The sequence below is a fragment of the Equus asinus genome, chromosome 20 (genome assembly GCF_041296235.1).
Source record: "Equus asinus isolate D_3611 breed Donkey chromosome 20, EquAss-T2T_v2, whole genome shotgun sequence".
In the NCBI taxonomy this organism is placed as follows: domain Eukaryota; kingdom Metazoa; phylum Chordata; class Mammalia; order Perissodactyla; family Equidae; genus Equus; species Equus asinus.
The window spans coordinates 61,985,085-62,004,226 of record NC_091809.1 but is presented as its reverse complement, the minus strand read 5'-3'; the positions used below and the strand labels follow the sequence as shown (position 1 = coordinate 62,004,226).

Genomic DNA, 19,142 nt, shown 5'->3' with positions numbered 1-19,142 from the left:
TGCTGTCTTATTCTCACATATATATATATCTCTTCGAGAAAAGAATATATATGTAATATATATATGATGTATGTATACTATAAAACATATATATAATATATGTAATATATATGTTATTGATAATTATGAGAAAGAAAATACACAGTAAGCAGTAAAACATTCAAGTAAAATTTGAAACTCTTAACTTGAAAACACATTTTATTTTCCTATCTACCATAAAAAACATCCATCAAGCTCAAAACATTGATATGTTGGCAATTTTCACTAGACATTTTATACTTCCAACATAGTACTGAGATTAGCCTTTTGCAACAAAAAAATACCTCATTTTAAAAATATTTTTCAAATCACAATCTATATACTAATTCGTTGATCTTCACCTTTATAACTCTTTTCCATTGCCAAATACAATGACTACAATTAAAGACCACAATTAAATGGTCACATATGTTTTCTCATAAACTTAACATTTCACTTAGCGTGGAGCATCATAATTGAACAAATAATTATTGCTCACCTATTATGTGCAGGGAATCAGAAAAAAGTAGTCTTTGTTCTTCACTCAATGTACAATATATTTGACATGAAGAATTGAATGTAGGAATAAAAAGGTAATATAAGTGCGAAAAAGTAGGAAAGTGCTCAAAACCAAGAAGAATAAAGAATGATGTGGTATCTCAGTGAGAGATAGGAGCCAACTGAAAGCACTCCCAACTGCAAAAACTGGGATACTTTGAGCAACAAAATAAAGTAGTAACAGATTATAACCCAAAGTGTAAATGAATTTCCGTAAACCTATACTGATACATATAATTTATTGAATGTGTTAATAAATGGTGCAGGATAGACAGATCTCCCATACAGAATTCCAAGGATTTTATTATGATTCTCTACCCTCACAGAGGTGGAGCATAACTACCCACTGTTTAAGTGTGGGCTGCACTTAATGACTTCTTTCCAAAGAGCAGTGTATGGAGAAGGGTGGGTGGGAAAGGAGTAACTTTCCAGAGGAGAAGCCTGACAAACACTACCTCAACCAGGAGATCAAAGTAAACATCTACACTGATAAGTCGTGGTGATAATATGTATACTCAACATGCTGTGATCAAAATGGCACTTTAGCTCTGTAGTCTTCCTCCCCAAAACACATAACCCCAGTCTAAGCATGAAAAAAACATCAGACAAATCCCCACTGAGGGACATTCCAAAAATGCCTGACAAGTGCTACTCAAAACTGTCAAGGTCATCAAAAGCAGGGAAAGTCTGGGGCGGCCCATGGCACAGGAGTTAGGTTCTCACATTCTGCTTTGGCGGCCCTGGGTTCACTGATTTGGATCCCAGGTGCAGACCTACACATCGCTTATCAAGCCATGTTGCGGCAGGAGTCCCACATAAAAAGTAGAAGAAAATGGGCATGGATGTTAGCTCAGGGCCAATCTTCCTCAGCAAAAAGAAGAAGATTGGCAGCAGATGTTAGCTCAGGGCTAATCTTCCTCAAAAAAAAAAAAAAAACCCACAGGGAAATTCTGAGATACTCTCACAACCAAGAGGAGCACAAAGAGACATGACAACAGTGTAATGTGGTGTCCTGGATGGAATCTAGGAATGGAGAAAGTAAGTAGGTAAAAACTAAGGAAATCTGAAAAAATTGTGGACTTTAGTCAATAATAATGTATAAATATTGGTTTATTAATGGTGATAACCATACCATACCTATGTAAGATATTATAATAGAGGAAACTGGGTGTGGAAAATACAAGAACCATTTTTAGTATCTTCTCAACTTTTCTATAAATCTCAAACTATTCTAAAATAAGAAGTTTATTATAAAAGTAATATAAGGCTAAATATATGGTAAGGGCATTAGGTGCTGTGTTCAGAGGAAGAAAGGAGTCTTTTCAGCTGGCAGTCTTGACAAGTTAGTGGAGGTGTTGAGGATTGGGCTCAACATTTAAAAATGAAAATTAACCACTGCACAGGGATTTTCATTTTAAGAGGAGAACTGTTGAATTTCAGAAGAGCTTTAAGTCCCATTTTTTTCATGGTGGTGTCTCCAATATGGGCAAGGAATACCAAGTGGCCACTTTTCTGCGCTAACTACACAGCAAGACACCCTCATGAAAATAGCAATCATCTTTATTTGGCATTACTATAAGATTACTATAACTTTACAACCTAAAACTTGAGTGAATGTGCAAATAAAAGTTGGAAAGTTTGAACCACATCAAGAAAGATGCTGAAATGTATCTCTCCTGTGACTGAACCTTAAGAAAATTCCGCAACAATAACATTTAGTTTGCTTATTGATAGCATCACGATAATATATTTCCTTATTCAACAAACATTTATTGAGCACCCACTATATGCCATACAGAGTGGTACACACAGAAAATACAATAATAACTAAGGAACAGAAGTCTTTCACACACTAGTGCTCCAGTGTTGTCAGCAGGGTGTGGCAGAAAGGACACAGTGAGACATGGAGAAGCACACCAGATTCTTTTTGGTTCACAATTAGTTTGAATCTGATGGTTTGTCTCCATGAAAATGACAATATGCTAGTATATGTTCTCATAATAAAACTAGCACTATTCTTTCCATTCCTTCACATTGAGCTATCCAACATCACTTTGTTTTGACATCTCTCTCTCTCTATGTGTGTGTATATAAACATATGTATATATAAAGATTTTTTAATTTACCTGGCTAAAGCAGATAATACATTTCAAAAAAATTATGTCTGACTTTACCTAGTTTAAACATTTGAGGCTAGGGATCAAGAGAGATAGTACTTCTCTTTGTTTTGTGGTGTTTGTGCAGCTGTTGCCATTGCCTTGCCAGGGTTTTTTACAAGAGGGAGCTGCTGGTATCTTTAACGCCAGCCGGTGGCATTCTGTTATTAAAGTGAGATGAAAACAAAATTACCTCTTCCTGCCGCTGTTGCCATAGTGACTGTTGTACCGACCATTTCCACCCACCACCTATTAGGTGAGATGTAGGTTTTCCTGGAGTCCAGATTTCGGTCTCATGGTGGCATATTTCACATTTCAAACAGATGCTTCACTCTTCAGTAAACTTTTCAGTATTTACAAAAGTGATCTTTGTTATCCTCATTTTCAAAAAAATAAGGTTTTATACTTGGCCACATCAAACATCAAAGTATCAGAGTTTAATTTCAATATTGTTAATCTAAATTCTGTCTAAGGGCCTGTAAAGGTGCCAGTCATGAATGTGATGTGAATAGCTTTGGTTAACCAAAACCTAAAGAAACAACCAGGAAGTTTAAAATTGTATAAGTCGTTTTCTTCACAAGTTTTCCTTGTGTTTACCATCTGCAAAATTGTAACTAAAACTAGCGAAAAAAAGAATTCCTGGTGCATTATGACAAGTACTGGCAGCAAGAAAAAGCATGAATTCACAGCACTTGGATCAATAACTCTGGAAAACTGAACATTTATAAACAGACACAAATGTTGAAAATGCCTGTTTGCTAGCTATTCCTTGAAAAATTTTTCTCACCTTACTAGGAAAATGCCGATGATTATGCAGAAAATAACAAATGCCAGCTATAACTCTAATGCCATAATAATCTGAAAACCTAATGTGAAAGTGTAGAGAAATGTATATGAAATATAAGCAACACGGTGCTTGATTTAGGAAGACCTAAATTTTACCTCATTAAGCAGTGTAATCCTGCTTATTGAAAACAAGAGGCGAAGACATGTTTTCCCTTTCCCATGGCAATATGTTACTATGTCGGTACTGCTATCCAAAATCATCAGATTATTTTTCTCTACATAACCCAAAAGTTTACAATAATTTGTAGACAGCATCTTCCACAAATCTATAGAGTAGAAAACAGAAGTAGGCTTAGAGAAGACATATTGAATCTGAATTATACAATCCTAATGGATAAGGTGATTATGGTGGGACATAAAAATATTAAGAACTTTGATAACATTGGATATTAAGAATTGTCATTTTTTTTCTGTTCCCAATCTGTTCGGTGTCTGAAGTAGGCAGTCAAGATAAGAGAAGATCTCACCTTAGTCCAACAGAGGTGCTACCCTAGATGAATGTATGCTAGAACTGGGAACTGGAAAAGGTCTTGTAGATATTGACTTGCCTTGTAGGAAGTAATCTGAAAAGGAGACTCGATCTGCAGACTAAGTGAAATGAAAAATTAATGTACCCTATCTGCTGGAGATGTCTCTTTAGCGTGGAGATATCTCTTTAAAAAAAGAATAGAGAATTCAAAACACTAGCAATTATGGGTCTTATAGGAAAAGAACTATCAAACAGAGGAAAGACAAAATGTATCTGAATAATCTGAAGAGGAAAGAAAGAAAATAACTACCATAAAAACCAAGAAACATTTTTGTAAACAAAATCATTTGGCAATCACAATAGAATGCTAAAATATGCCATTTATGAAAAAGAGAAAAAAATGATGAGGTGTGAACTGGCAAAATTAAAGGTACAGACTGAAAAGAAAGACATGAAAGTGAAAATGAAGAGAGAAGGTAAAAGATAAGAGGAGAGAGCTAACATGAGAAACAAAGGAAATCAAAACTGAAACTGAAGCAATTATCAAAGACAAATGAGACAAACTTTTTAAGTTGAAAAAGAGCTGAATATGTATATCATATTGAGTTCACAACATTCTGTAGAAAATAATGAAAATCTGTAATTTGACATATTGTGGCAACTTTTAATGACACATTACTTACGGAAATATTTCATAAGTATTTCATTTAAAAATTTAAAAAAAGAGATCCCTTTGACCCCAGTCTTCTCTTCTGTTCACTAAATGCTAAAAGGTAATGACCAATGTCTCAGTTTTCAGGGAGATTATAATCAAAGAAATGTAATTCAGAGAAGCTGATACTCATGTCTGAATGTGACAAAAATATACCTCAGCTGTGAAAAGTTCTGAGAAGATACATCACATACATGTACTGGAATATCAAGAGAAGAATCACAATTTAAAATTTTAAAATGTTGAAGTTTTGCTGTGAAGAGCTAAACATTGCTCTTTAAAGCTAGATAATCATAAAACTTATTTAAGGGAAGAACAATGTCAAAAAATGTTGAAAGAAGAGGTATCTGATATAAGCCACAATAGCTTAATAAAAATAGTTCTGGCTCTAAACCAGATTATATTCATATTTTTGAAAAAAGAATATAAGTAGCAATGATTTAAAAGCCTGTTAAGGTTTTCATTTTGAATAGAGAGACTAAAAATTTGTCACGCCATTCTTTATTAACAAAAATGAAATTGTATTTTCTTTTGAAAAACGTAAAGAGTTTTTTAAAGACTATAGACAATATGTGGATAAGAGAGCTAGCTGGATAATATATTATAACTATATATGTACACGCATATATATTATAAAAAGTTAAGACAAAGAAAATATATTATATATTAAAAAGAACAGAACAAAGAAATCAATATGAAAGCTTACAAATAGAAATCACACATAAAATGACAAAATAAGATCAGACGTATTAGCTGTGACAATAAATGCAAATGCATTAAACATTTTATTAAAATTCAAAAATATCAGATTATTAAAATTTTTCTATACATATATACGAAGATTATATCTCCAGTTACACACACAAAAACATATGAACAGATTACTCATAAAAGAATGGGCAAAATATGTTCCAATAAAAAAGTACAGCAGAGATGGTTAATAGTAATGTGAAATGAAGTGCAACCAAAAGGACAAATTTCATTCATTGGGTTCTCATTATGTGCTAGGTGTTCTTTTGGATGCTGGGGATATAGCACTAAATACCACACACTTGCTGCTTGCCCTTGTGAAGCTTATTGAAGGGAACCAAGTGCTTAACAAATAACTGCATAAAGTTATTTACAGTTAAGATAAAGGCAAAGAGACAAATATTCAGTGTGCAAGCATATGATATCGGGAGAGAGGGTTTGTGTGGAGTCATGGCTGAAGAAGTGATAGTTCGGTTAACACCCAAAAAATTAAAAATTCAATACACATATATTGGTATATGTGTGTGTGCTTGCTCATTTGTGTGCATATGTGTGCATATTGAGGGATAGGTTGGTGAGAAATAGCAGCAATGCAGGCAGAGGAAACAAGAGGTAAGGCTCTGAGCAAGGAAGGAGCTAGTAATTTTTGTTGATAGAAAGTATAGTCAATAATGGAAATATAAAAAATGTGAACCTTTGAATACATATCTACATTATAAATATTTTTACATTTATAATATAAATATATAATTATGTATATAAAGCCCTTGGTATAGTGCTTGACAGGTAGTGAACATTCGATAAATGTCTGTTAGCATCATCATCATCATCTTGCCTCCATTCTCCATATCTTTTGGTCTGGGATGCCATTTGATCTATAAGCTGCTAAGATAATCACAATATTTCTCAGATCTCATATTGGTTATATCTTCCCTACTCAAGAGCTTAAAATGGCTTACTTTTTCCAAAATCTAAACCTAGCTCAGCACTCAGAGTTTATTTATTCAACAACATTTATTAAGTACCTAACATGATTCCTGACACATTGTAGGCATGCAATGAATATTTGCTGAATGAATGAAATAAAAAACTGGACTGCTATTTAGTAAACATGGTACTAGACACTGGAAAAAAGGATGCATAGGCTACCTCTTCCTATAAAATAATATTAGCTAACATTTATTGAGGATTCACTATGAGTTAAGGTCTACTGCTGGATAAATTGCAAGCATTGTCCCCCAATAATACTTTTGAAGTAGTATTGTTCCTATTACACGAGTAAGGAAACAGGCTCAAAGAATCTTGTCCAAGGTTACATGGGTAATAAGTGGAAGAGACGGAGTTCAAATCCATGCCTTTCTGATTCTGGAAGTCAAGCTCTTCTACTTTGCAAATATCCTATTCCTCTAAAATGACTTGAACAGGCTGTATAGAGAAGTCATTGACTTTCTAGTAGAACTTTATCTATTAAGCCGGAAATTCCTATCTCTCCTCATTTCAGTGGACTAGACCAGGGGTCAGAAAACTATGGCGTATGGACTAAATCTGTGTTTTTGTATAGCCCACAAGCTAAGGATTTATTTTTACATTTTTAAATGGTTGAAAAATTAAAAAAATAATACTTTGTGGCATGAAAATTATATGACAGTACCTATGTAATAGCCTCAATTTTGCCTTTGGCCTGCAAAGTCTCAAATATTTACTATCTGACCCTTTACAGAAAATGTCTGCCTCGCCATGGACTAGACCATGTAGGATGCCTTTCAGCAATATGGGCAATGCATGTGCCATAACCGATTTACAGAAAAATGTACCATTAGCAAATAGACATATCAGCCCTACAAAATTTCTGGAAACTGTTGTCTTGTACTTTGATGCAAAAGAGGTAAAGCAAGTACAAAATGAAAACAAAAATCAAAAGACTACCAGCATATTGAACTGATGCTTAACGTGAAAACCAATTTCATTTTATGAAGAATTTCTTCATATAATTGATGGAATTTCCACACAAAAGTAATATGTTTTCAATAAATGATTTAAATGTGTATTCTTCTTTTTAAAAAACTCCTGTCTATTTTCTTGGAGATAAATCATATAGGAAGAGAACCATGCTTGAAATTTACACAGGTCAATTTGTGGCAACTGCTTTTTTAAAGGTACATCATTTATTCACTCATTCATCCAACCAATAATTGTTGGATACCAGGCACTGGACTAGCAAGCATAGGTGATACACTGCCGATGACCTTGTTTCTGACCTGAAATAACTTGCTATCTGTTTTTTCACGACTGACATGCTGTACAATGTGTGAGTTGCTGCACACAATAAACTGAATCCAGCCTAAAATTTGAGTATTATCCAAAGACCACTTTACATATTAGTTCAGCTTAAACGAAGATTACAGATTAAAACATCCTGAGATAACTGAATGCTAGAAAAGAAAAAACTGCTAAAAGGGCAGAGGGGAGAGACTTATTCTAAGGCAAAGCATGAGGTTTGTAGCTGAGATCTAAGATAGACTGAAAATTGATCACTAGTCAGCTGAGTTATGAAGTAAAGCAGTGCCCCAAGATTTTCTTAATTACACGGAGTGTAAATTATTCATATAGAACTGCTGAGCTTATAGCTTGTAAAGAAAAAAATGCAAATCTGCGGTACTTGATTTAACTGTGCAACAGCAGATGAGCTAAGGGAATCAAGAAAGCAAGCAATTTACACCTTAAAGTATTCGATCAGGCGGCCAGGACTGTTCTAAGTGCTCTGCAATACACACAGCAGTTGAAAACAAATTTGGCAGAGCAAAACACTCAAACACACAGGTTAATTAATTACAGAAAGCGCTGGTGTAACTCAAGCAAAACTCAAAAGAGACCAATACAGACATTCTCACGCGATTTGGGATTGGGTTGTATTTGGGAGGGGAAAACCTATTGCTTTGCTACAATATTATAGTGCTTAGATTCAAAAGCATAATTTTATACTCAGAGTTAAAGAAATTGTTTGAAAAATCTTCTCACCAGTTAATTCTATTTTTTCATTAGATGTATGGAAAAGAAGTAATTGTGTCATTCACAGGAGCTATTCTAAGTAGGAGCTAGTGGAGCTGAATTTGCCTTGGAAGGTGGAAAGATACACACCAGAGGGGAGTTTCTCTATAAAAATATGTTAGTGTCCCAGAAATTCCAGATATTAATAGAGATAAATTAGAATTTTAAAATTAGACAGAGCTACCCTTAGTTCACACAAAGTAACTTCTCCTACAGTTCTTCAAACTACCTAGAAATATCTGGTGGCTTGGAGGTATTGTTTGCATTCTAGTCTTCTCTACACTCTACAAATGAGGAAGGAAATCAGGATGTCCAGTGGCCCATCACTTCCCAAAAGATGTAACCTTTGGATAATCCCTCTTGTTCTTATCGGCTACACTTCAAAGATTGGAGCAGCATATATACATGTGTGTGTATATATGTGTATATATATAATATGTTATATAACATTGAAAATTATATTATATAACATTAAAAATTATAATATAACATTAAAAATACTATATACTTTATTTTAATATACATGTTATCTGTTACGTGTCAGACTACTTAAAAGGCTTTAAAAGACAACTTATTTTGACTTGAATGTAAAGTTTCCTAACATATAATTTAGAAGATAAGTATGACACATTTTCTCAATTATAATAGGAGAATATTTATTTCAGCAAGCTTTTTTATGTTACTTTTCTTTAGATCAATCATCACAAAACTGCACAAAAAATTTAACTTTGTAAATGAACGGCGTACATTCTCATGCTGATAACAATGTTTTCCTATTTCAGTTTATCAAGTCAATTGTCAAAACGTATGTACAAAGTATATAATCTGTTTCATTTGCTACTCATTGTAGTATGGGAATTAGGAATATTCTTTCATATATATATTTTTATTTTGTATGCATATTTATTTTATAAATATGCTTACAGATTGAAATAAGTTCTAATGATAGGTAATACACAATTACACATTAAAAATAGATTCCGAATGCTAGCTTGAAGTTAGAAACAAGTGTTTCCTTTGGTCTGTACAGTGTTTACTAAAACAGATGTAAATGTCTTCGTGTGAGGCATAATTTCCAACTTACCTTAGTTCCCGCCATGACTGTTATACTTGCAACTCCACAGGCATGTGGGTTTGTTTCTCTAGAGCGACCCAAATTCCTCACTTGTAGATGAGGAAGCAAACACAGGAAGGTTAAATTTTTGCCAAAAATTGCATAACTAACTAGTAGAAGAGTTAAGATTAGAACAGTGTCTCATGATTTTCACAGCAATGTTTTTTAGAACATTAATAGTATCGAGGATAATAATTGCTTCCATTATTGTGTTGTACTAACTGCTGTACATACATTATCAAGTCTTACAAATACTTTATGAGATAAATTTCTTGATCTTCATTTTACACATAAGGAAGCTGAAACGCAAGAGGTGAAGCAGCTTGTCTAAGTTTGCCACTCTGCTTATTCTGGCTACACTCAGCTGCCTCTTTCATTTAATGAGTTTTATATCATCCCTTAATTTGTATAACCTTGTAGATGGTCCCTAAAGATTACAATTTGAGAATCTTTCATTCTGTATACTCAAAATGTTTATAAAAAAATGAAAATTATTTAGGTGTCTAATTAGAAGTTGATAAGATACATCTCTCTGAAATTTTTAGAGGAAAATAATATTTATCGAAAGCTTATTGTTGGCCAGTTATGTGGGTAAGATATTTTTATATGTCATGGAAATTTTCACAGTAATCTTACATCACATGTATAATTAGGAAGCACAGCGTAGTGAAGCAAAATAATTTGCCCAAGGCAACTGTTAATAAATAATGACACTAGAATTTGAAACTAGATCTTTTGCCTTCAAAGCCCTTATTTTTTATAGCAATATTTTAAGTATAATATTGATTCAATGTTTAGTTAATAACTTAAATAGTTAATATTTAAACAAGCTATGGAAGTACAATATTTCTGTTAAAATAATTTCAAGCAAATTATTGAATATCTATTCTTCAGAACATTTTTTCTTTTTTAATCAACTATAGTAAGAATAATTTTCACAATTTGGTTGTGTAGACTGCTTTTCATGAGAGGTTTTGCTGGCAATATATTCAGATGTCATAAAAAGTATTACAATTACTTGCATCTGGAAACCTTAACATTTTTGGAATTATTATACCACTAACAAAAAGAAATTCCTTTTCTAAAAATTTACCTATCATCCACCTTCCATCTCAGCTAAAGATTGAAATGTTATACACATGACCTTTTTACTATTAAAATAATTAATCTTGAGTGAAAATTCTGCTCTGGAAATAGCATTATAATGCATATATGTTTCAGTGTCATCTGTCAGGCACAGTATTTACTGGGAATATTGGATCTCATAGGATTATAATTTTTATAAGATATAATGGCATAATACTTGGAAAATATCTCAACATTTAGAAATTCCAAAGCTAAAATTCCTCAAGAATAAATAAATGATAAAGATAACTATGCAGTTGTTTTATTGATTCAATTACTTATTTGTTGATTATTTATTAGGTACTATAGAATAATGGACTAACCGTTATTTTAAGTAGTGACAAAATAGTGTCTGTTTTCTAGAAGATTACATTCTAATACGCTGGGGAAGATAGTACATTTTAAAACCCATAATATAATGTGTCAGGTGGTAATAAATGTTATGATAGAAAAGGAATCAGAATAAAGAGAAGAGAAATTGGGAGAATGGAAAAGAAGAATCTACTGATCAAGGAAGTCCTCTTTGCAAAGGCAACACTCCAGCAGAGACTTCCACAAAGTTAGAGAGATCCAGGCAAATAGCCAGGAGGAAGAGTATTCTAGGCAGAGAGAACAGCTAGGGCAAGGTCTGGGACTATTACAAAGTACATACCAAACCAAAATCCCTGTTCTCATAGACTGTAAATTCTATGTATAGGGGACACAATAGACAAGACAAATAAATAATAGTTTGGTGGAAGATAAATATCAAAGAGAAAAGGCAGTTAGGGTGGAGGGGATAAGGAATGTGTAGACAGTGATGGGGTTGCACGTTTTGATAAGATTTCCAGGGAAGATTTCTCCATGGAGATGACATTCAAATAAAGACCTAAAAGAGGTAAAGGTGACACCCATGATTATATCCAGGGTTGGGGGAAGCGTTATAGTTGGAAGCAGCAGCAAGTACAAAGGCAGGACAACATTTTGGTAAGTTTAATAAAAAGCCAGGAAGCTAGAGTGCTAGAATGGAGGGAGGGAAGATAAATACGGTAGGAGATGATATCAAAGAGGCAACAAAATCTACATGATTTAGGGCCTGTAGGCTATTGCATGTAGTTTGACTTTTCCTCTGAGTAAGATAGAAAGGCATTTAGGGCATAGGATCTCACTTCATTTTAAGGAACCAACTCTGGCTGCTGTGCTGATAATAGACTGAAAGAGAGCAAGGGAAGAAGTAGGGACACCAGTAGGGGGATATCACAAAAATCAAGGTGAGAGATGCCTGAATGAAAGCTGTAGAGAAGGTTAGGTATTGTTGGATTCTAGAAACATTATAAAGTAGTATCAATAGGATTTGCTCATGAATATTATGTGGAGTGTGAGAGACATACGGGAATCACATATGGTTTTTGCATTTTGTCTTAATAACTGGAAGAATGGGATGATTGTTTATTCTGATGGCAAATATTTTGGCAATGGTATGTTGGCAGGTGGAAATGAGAGTCCCATTAGGAAATGTCATGTTTGCATTGCCTATTAGACGTCCAAATGGAAATGTCAAGTAAACTCTGTGTGTGTGTGTGTGTGTGTGTGTGTGTGTGTGTGTGTGTGTGTGTGCACATGCTCATTGCCATTCAAGGGAGGTGTCCAGGCAGGAATAAATTTGGTAATCCCTCAGTGTATACATGATTTTTAAGCACAAGGGCTAGAAAAGAAAGCCTTGGGAATGGTGTGGCTTGAGAAATGGATAGGTCAATAGTCTAATCTTGGGCCCTAAAATGTTTAGATACTGAGGAGACGAGGAAGAATAAGCTAATGAAAGTGAAGAGGAGGGCACAGTGAAAGAGGAGAAATCCAAGTGAAGAAATTGTTTTCAGAAGAAGGGTGTGATCAACTCTATCAAAAACTGATTATAGGTCAAGTAGTTGAAGAATTGATCGATAAATTTAACAATGTGAGTTCATTGCTTACTTTCAGAGTAGCATTTTGGGCAGTGGTAAGGAAACAGCCTGATTTGAGAGGCTTAAGAAAGAATGAGAGTTTTTTTGCAAAGGGCAACAAAAATGGCTTGATACAGAGAAAAATGGGTTCAAAAAACTACATTTTTTCTTCCTCTTTTTTTATTTTAAACTTTGGAGAAATATCACTATATTTGAATGCTATTCACATAACAGGAGGGAAAGGTGGGGCTTTGGATCATAAATAGTTCATTTATGATAAGAGGATGGAAGACAATATACATGCAGATAAGTTGATAGTTATTGTGGTAGTGTTACAGGTTGATTTCTTTGGGAAATAGACTCGGTGAGATGGAGTTTAGTGATGATGGTTATTAAAAAGTGCCCTTGGAATCCACTTACTAGAAGGGTGGAGGAATAATTTGAGCTGTGATACCGACCCAACAACAGCCCCAGCTGACACCAAGGAGGATCTCTAAGGCTAGAATGGCTTGTCAGTGTTGTCTGGAGTTGGGCTGAGGTGATTGGGTCATCATATTTACTAATTAAGCAATTGTTGACTGTGTGCTACCCAAAGAAGGGATATAACCTTGGGTGAGCTGACATTCTGTAGCAAAAGCAGTCCCTGAAGGGGCTGAGAGCTGAAAGCTGTCTGTCAGTAGAATTCCCAACAGCTGGGACAAGTCCTTCACTGAAGGGGAATCTGGGACATCCACTGCGATGTCTCCCATAGGTGGAAAGTATACAAGTGGTTTTTAGATTACTTCAATTTTCTCCAGGACATAGGAGAGAAGAAGTAGAGGAAGGGGCAGGAGGTTGTTTTGAAAGAGAGTAGAAATAAAGGTATTGTCTAGAGGATTGAGAGAGAATGGACTCTACAAATGTACCGGGATTACCAGGCAGCACTAAGGGCCTGCCTGAGGTTCACAGTAATTAGTTTAGAACAAAACTAGTCATCATTGTTGATGTTCTTCTCCATCCACATTCCCTTTCCCAGAACAGAATAGGTAGATAGTTCAATTTAACCAAGGTTGAAGTTGTACCAGGTGAGTAAAATGGAGGGAGAAAAGAGTAAGGAGTCATGGTTGTGGGCAAGGAAGTAATTATGTAATGAAATATTATAAAATGTAAAACAGCTGAAGAGGATAGTTAGGCCCAAAAGCTTGAGAGACAATAAACATATCTATGAGTTTTAGGAATCGATGTACTAAATGACTTACTGGTTTTACTAAGTCACATCCTTCTCCCATCTCTATGGGTCTATAATTCTCAAAATCTCTATAAATGTTCTGTTATTTCTATTGTATTTTTATTTCCAATGTTCAGCCTTACAATTTCCTGAGACTTTTAATGAATTAAGATTGATCTGAGTTTGGAAAAAAAATCTGAGTTTAGAAGCATGCAAATAAGGATTATTTATGTAGTTGCTTATCTAGAGTAGAGAAAGTTAAGTCAAACATATAGAACCTCTGCCGGGGTTCATAGATGATCATCACATTAGTTACACAAAATTATATACAACTTTCACATTTGATATTATTTCATCATATATATTATTTGCAGCTGAAGTAGCTCTTTGTAACACATGTCAAGATACCAACGAAGAGACCTAAGATCAAAAAGTTTTTATGACACTCTTTGGATAATTTATCTTTTTACAAAAGCAATTATAATTTACTGTTTTACTTATAGTGTAGTTAAAATTGTCTCTTTCAAGGCAAACATACATTGGTGTTCTTTGGTTTCCTCTTAATCAGTGAACCTTTTGGCTGAATGATAATGTTGAAAGTGAAAAATGGTAAGCCATAGCAAGAGATTACTCATCTGACCTGTTGAATATAGCCAAAGAAAAAAGGAAGACGAAGAAAGTTTCATTATAACTTGTCATTATCTCTTGTAGATTTACCTCACCACATCTCCAGCTGTATCTCAATTCAATTCTCATCTTCGTGTAATAGATGTGTATTTTTGAGATACCTCTGATTAGCTCAACTGATGTTCTCAAAAGACTAATTTTATTAAATAATTAACATTTTTAAAAGGTCATATGATGCCCCATTCACAGAGGACTTATAACAAATATTTTAAAGAATTGGAACATTATGTGATATAATAGGAAATGTCTAAAGAAATAACAACATCGATTGGAACATTCTAAATTAAGAGTATCAGAATAACTCTAGATTAAAAACATGTTAGTTCCAAAACTGAACTCATCATCTTGAAGGCTTGAATCCTTACTGGCTTGGAGTTTTTACTCTCATTACTTAACCTCAGTGAACTGGCGTTCCTGAATGGCCTCATCAGTAAGTGGGGTAATAAGCCCTGCCTCATTTGCTTACGAGTTGATCACAGGATCATGAGATCACGCTTGTCAATAAAACACCGGGAAGCTTCAGATTTCTATGACTTTCAGTCAAGGTACCATTCAACAATCAAATTTTTATTTTAAAAAGTATTATTATTGCGGCCAGCCCCATGGCGCAGCAGTTAAGTGCACACGTTCCACTTTGGCGGCCAGGGGTTCGCTGGTTCGGATCCCGGGTGTGGACATGGCACCACTTGGCAAGCCATGCTGTGGCAGGCGTCCCACGTATAAAGTAGAGGAAGATGGGCGTGGATGTTAGGTCAGGGCCAGTCTTCCTCAGCAAAAAGAGGTGGATTGGCAGCAGATGTTGGCTCAGGGCTAATCTTCCTAAAAAAAAGTATTATTATCAAGAATCTTGCTTTTGTAGAGTGTCTTATGGAAGCCTTTACATGCAGACAAATGGCTATGTATTGAAAAATACTCGTTTAATTCTCTCCCAAAATAAATGTATGAATTATTTTTCCATTATTCCCTAATTTTCTCATCTCTATGCCTTTCATCTGACAGAAAATGATTTTTAATAAGAGATCCTTATGAAGATTATTTCTAAATTCCTAAAACCAACTTTGTCTAACTTCCAAATGCTGAACTGCTTTTGTCCTAATACATTTTTTTTAAAACAAATACATTGAGTTTGATTTGCCAGCTCACTATTTATTAACTGTGTGACTATAGTCAAGTTTTTATTTGCTTTTCATGTACATTTGGTAATCTTTAAAACAGAGAAGTTAATATTTAATTTCCAAGATGCCTGGCATAGTGTAGGTATGCTAGTAGCTAGCGTTATTATTATTCATCCATGTCCTTTTTATTTTTTTAATTTTTAGAAGGTCAAAGATAGCTTCTGAATGAGATCTGACCAATTTTTATTACAAGATATGTAAATGGGACAATAATCCTGATGATAATAACAGGAACAACAGTAACAACAACAAATAAAACTGGTAAAAGTTTTCAATATGCAATCACCTTGCAAGTGAGGCATCAAATACCAAGTCAATATTAGAAAACCTAGTTGTCATTTCCATAGAAATTGTAAAAGTTAAAACCATAAGGCTCTTCAGAAAGAGTCACCATCTTAGTTCCTCAGTCTCACAGTCTTACATATGAATCTGATACCCAAACATTAGTGAATAATGAAACTCAAGTGGCTGGCACCTAGTCTAAAGTGTTTTGCTTTTTTCAATGGTTTTACTTTCTGTAAAAATTCAGACTCCATTTTACGAAACTTAGAATTCATAAGGAATTATTTCTGTATTCACAGCACTTTTAACATTAGAGAATTAATTGAGAAGGCCTGGAGCATTGACACTCTCACGCTTACTGGCACCACCTATGGGAGGAATGTACAAGCAAGTGCAATTCAAAATGAGCACTCCACTGCCGTTCCTTCTAAACACAGCTCCCATAAGCCGAACATTGCCACCTATTCACAACAGATTTAAGACTAGGGAATTAAAGCCTGGGAGACAGGTGAACCTCAGCACTTCATTCCTATTTGTGTAAAATTTATCCTCTTGCCTTGACCCTTTCCCTCAGCACTCCCAATAACTAACCAATCTATGTATCTAACATACATGAGATCATAAGGTCAGTGTCTAGAACCTCTTCTATACTTTTTTACTTGCCAGTTTCCTGCCACCTCTCTCTCTTCAACGCTTTAAAATAATTCACCTTTCTAGGGAATTGTTTTTGAAATAATTTTTCATTTGTGTGTGTTTGTGTGTAACTCACACTATAGCTACTTAAGAGCTCTCAGTGGGTGAAAAACCTTCCTAATTTGTTTGCAAGGTTGTTCAGCCCACTATACAACCCAGAGTGATTTTTTTCTTTTTGAGGAAGATTAGCCCTGAGCTAATTGCTGCCAATCCTCCTCTTTTTGCTGAGGAAGATTGGCTCTGAGCTAACATCTGTGCCCATCTTCCTCTACTTTATATGTGGGATACCTACCACAGCATGGCTTGCCAAGCAGTGCCATGTCCGCACCCAGGATCTGAACAGGTGAACCCAGGGCCACCGAAGCGGAATGTGTGCACTTAACCACTGTGCCACCAGGCTGGCCTCCAACCCACAGTGATCTTTATGAAGTCTTGCAGGAGAAATCCCTCTTGGACCTTGGTATCTCATAACACTGTACTTCTCCTGAGTTACTGGAATGTTCTGATCTTATAATAACCATGAATTCTAAGACTGGAAACATATCCATCTTTGTTTTGGCCCTCAAGTTTAGAGTCAAATTTATGGCCAACTTCCAATAATTTACAAAAGTATACAACATATAGTCTTAAGCGCTTATCTTACCCCAAAGGAATCTTACATACTCATTTTACCTTCACTTGGAATTTGTCAACTACCTGTTTTATCGTTTTGCAATATATACATATACATTTTAAAGCTGCCTCAAATCTTTTGTGCAATAATGAAGGGAAGAAAAGAAAAGAAGGAAGTCAGAAAGGCAGGAAGGCAGGCAGACAGGCTGGAGGAAGGAGGGAAGGCAGGGAGGAAGGAAACAACCCAAAGTATGTGCGTGCGTGTGTGTGTGTGTGTTGGTGTGCATGTGTTTGTAGCTCACCTTTAGGGGAATATCATGAAGTGCTACCTGGCAAATACACATAGTATGTACTGGCCTTGCAGGACATTTGGTCCTGTCGTAAACGTCCATCAGACATTTGGTCCATGCCAAAATGTCCTTAACAGATGTTAGCTCAGGACCAATCTTCTTCACAAAAAGAGGGGGTCAGAGAAAATACAAGGTCTGAGGCCCTGTGATCCTTGACCACAAACTTTCTCCTCCAGTCTATCATTTGTCTATTTGTCCATGTGCTTTATAGGAAGTCCAGAAAGAGATTGATTTCAGTTCATAATTTCCACCTGAATTTTGGAGTGATTGCATTAAGAGTTTTAGTTTTACTCATTTTTTCCCTTAAAGGTCAAAAATAGAACACATAAACACGTATTTCTTACCTTGTGTACATGGCAATAAAATAATCAAAACCTCTTCCATTAAACTTCTTGTTATTTTTCTTCGTTTCTCTCCTTGATATATAGAATGTATAATCTATTAAAATAATGTGATAAGCACTCAGACTAAGTTCTCTGATGAGTACCTCCAAAGAAACTGCTTTCTGTTTACAATGAGATAAAAACAACAGCTGTATTTTTACTCAGACTAGTCTCTAGCTGCCGTCCCCACTCCAACCAAGAACTTTTTCACATAACTCGTTCTGCCTCAGATCAATCAGAATCTTATGTGACACAGGACCACTTTTACATTATAAATAATAATGTTTCACTTTTTTTCTAGGAGGAAGGATTTAAGTGAGAAAAGTTCACTCCATGAAAGTGCAGGCTTTTTTTTTAGTATTTCTCTATACGTCTTTATGAAAGAAAAAGATCCAATCTATTCACAGTTGAAAAAAATCCATTTACTGCTGGTGCTATAGTTCCCGGGAAATAATGACACAGAGACAATTCCATGAGGAGATATTGAATTGTACCTGTATTAACAACTGATACAAAATAAAGCAGTTACAGTCAAGTGTTATATTTTGGGTCATTGTGATCTCCAAACACAATTCAGGTCATAATATTCTATAATTTTCTTTTATTTTTTGTTTCTAATTTCTAGGCCCTACTTGTACTTCAATTTCTCAGAAATAGACATTAATTTAGGACTGTTTTCTACTAAAATATTCCTTTAACTACACTAGGTTGATTTAAAAAGTCATAATAAGCATAATATAAATTTGTAGTAAATGTATTGGAAGCTACATACATACTTTTCAGAAACCGTGTAAGAAATTCAGTTAAAATAGATTGATATCCAAATAGCCTTCCAGAGTTTATAAACCCAATGCGGATGAAAAGAGGAAAGTAAAACCATAATCCCTAAGGAGATACTCCAGCCCTATGGCACCACTGTCTCACTGTGTGGTTCCTGTGCTGTGTTTCTGGTGGAGTCAAGGGAAGTCAAATTAGAAACCTGCTAAGCTTTGTTTTCATATCGAGACCACTTGTTGGAAAAAAACACAGATTCTATCC

General features: G+C 34.8%; 1 protein-coding gene and 1 long non-coding RNA gene across 6 annotated transcripts in view; one reads left to right on the top strand and one right to left on the bottom strand.

The window, feature by feature from the left end:
- The window catches only part of LOC139041112 (uncharacterized), a 92,487-nt gene extending 82,791 nt beyond the window's left edge, over positions 1-9,696 (bottom strand). For 2 of the 3 annotated variants that reach the window (XR_011495715.1, XR_011495716.1), the window contains exon 1: positions 9,642-9,696. This is a non-coding gene — a long non-coding RNA (uncharacterized lncRNA). The remainder of the gene's footprint in view (positions 1-9,641) is intronic. The other variant, XR_011495717.1, reaches the window with a different exon arrangement.
- The window catches only part of CNTN5 (contactin 5), a 1,141,798-nt gene that overhangs the window by 769,882 nt on the left and 352,774 nt on the right, over positions 1-19,142 (top strand). The gene's annotated exons all lie outside the window — the stretch shown is intronic.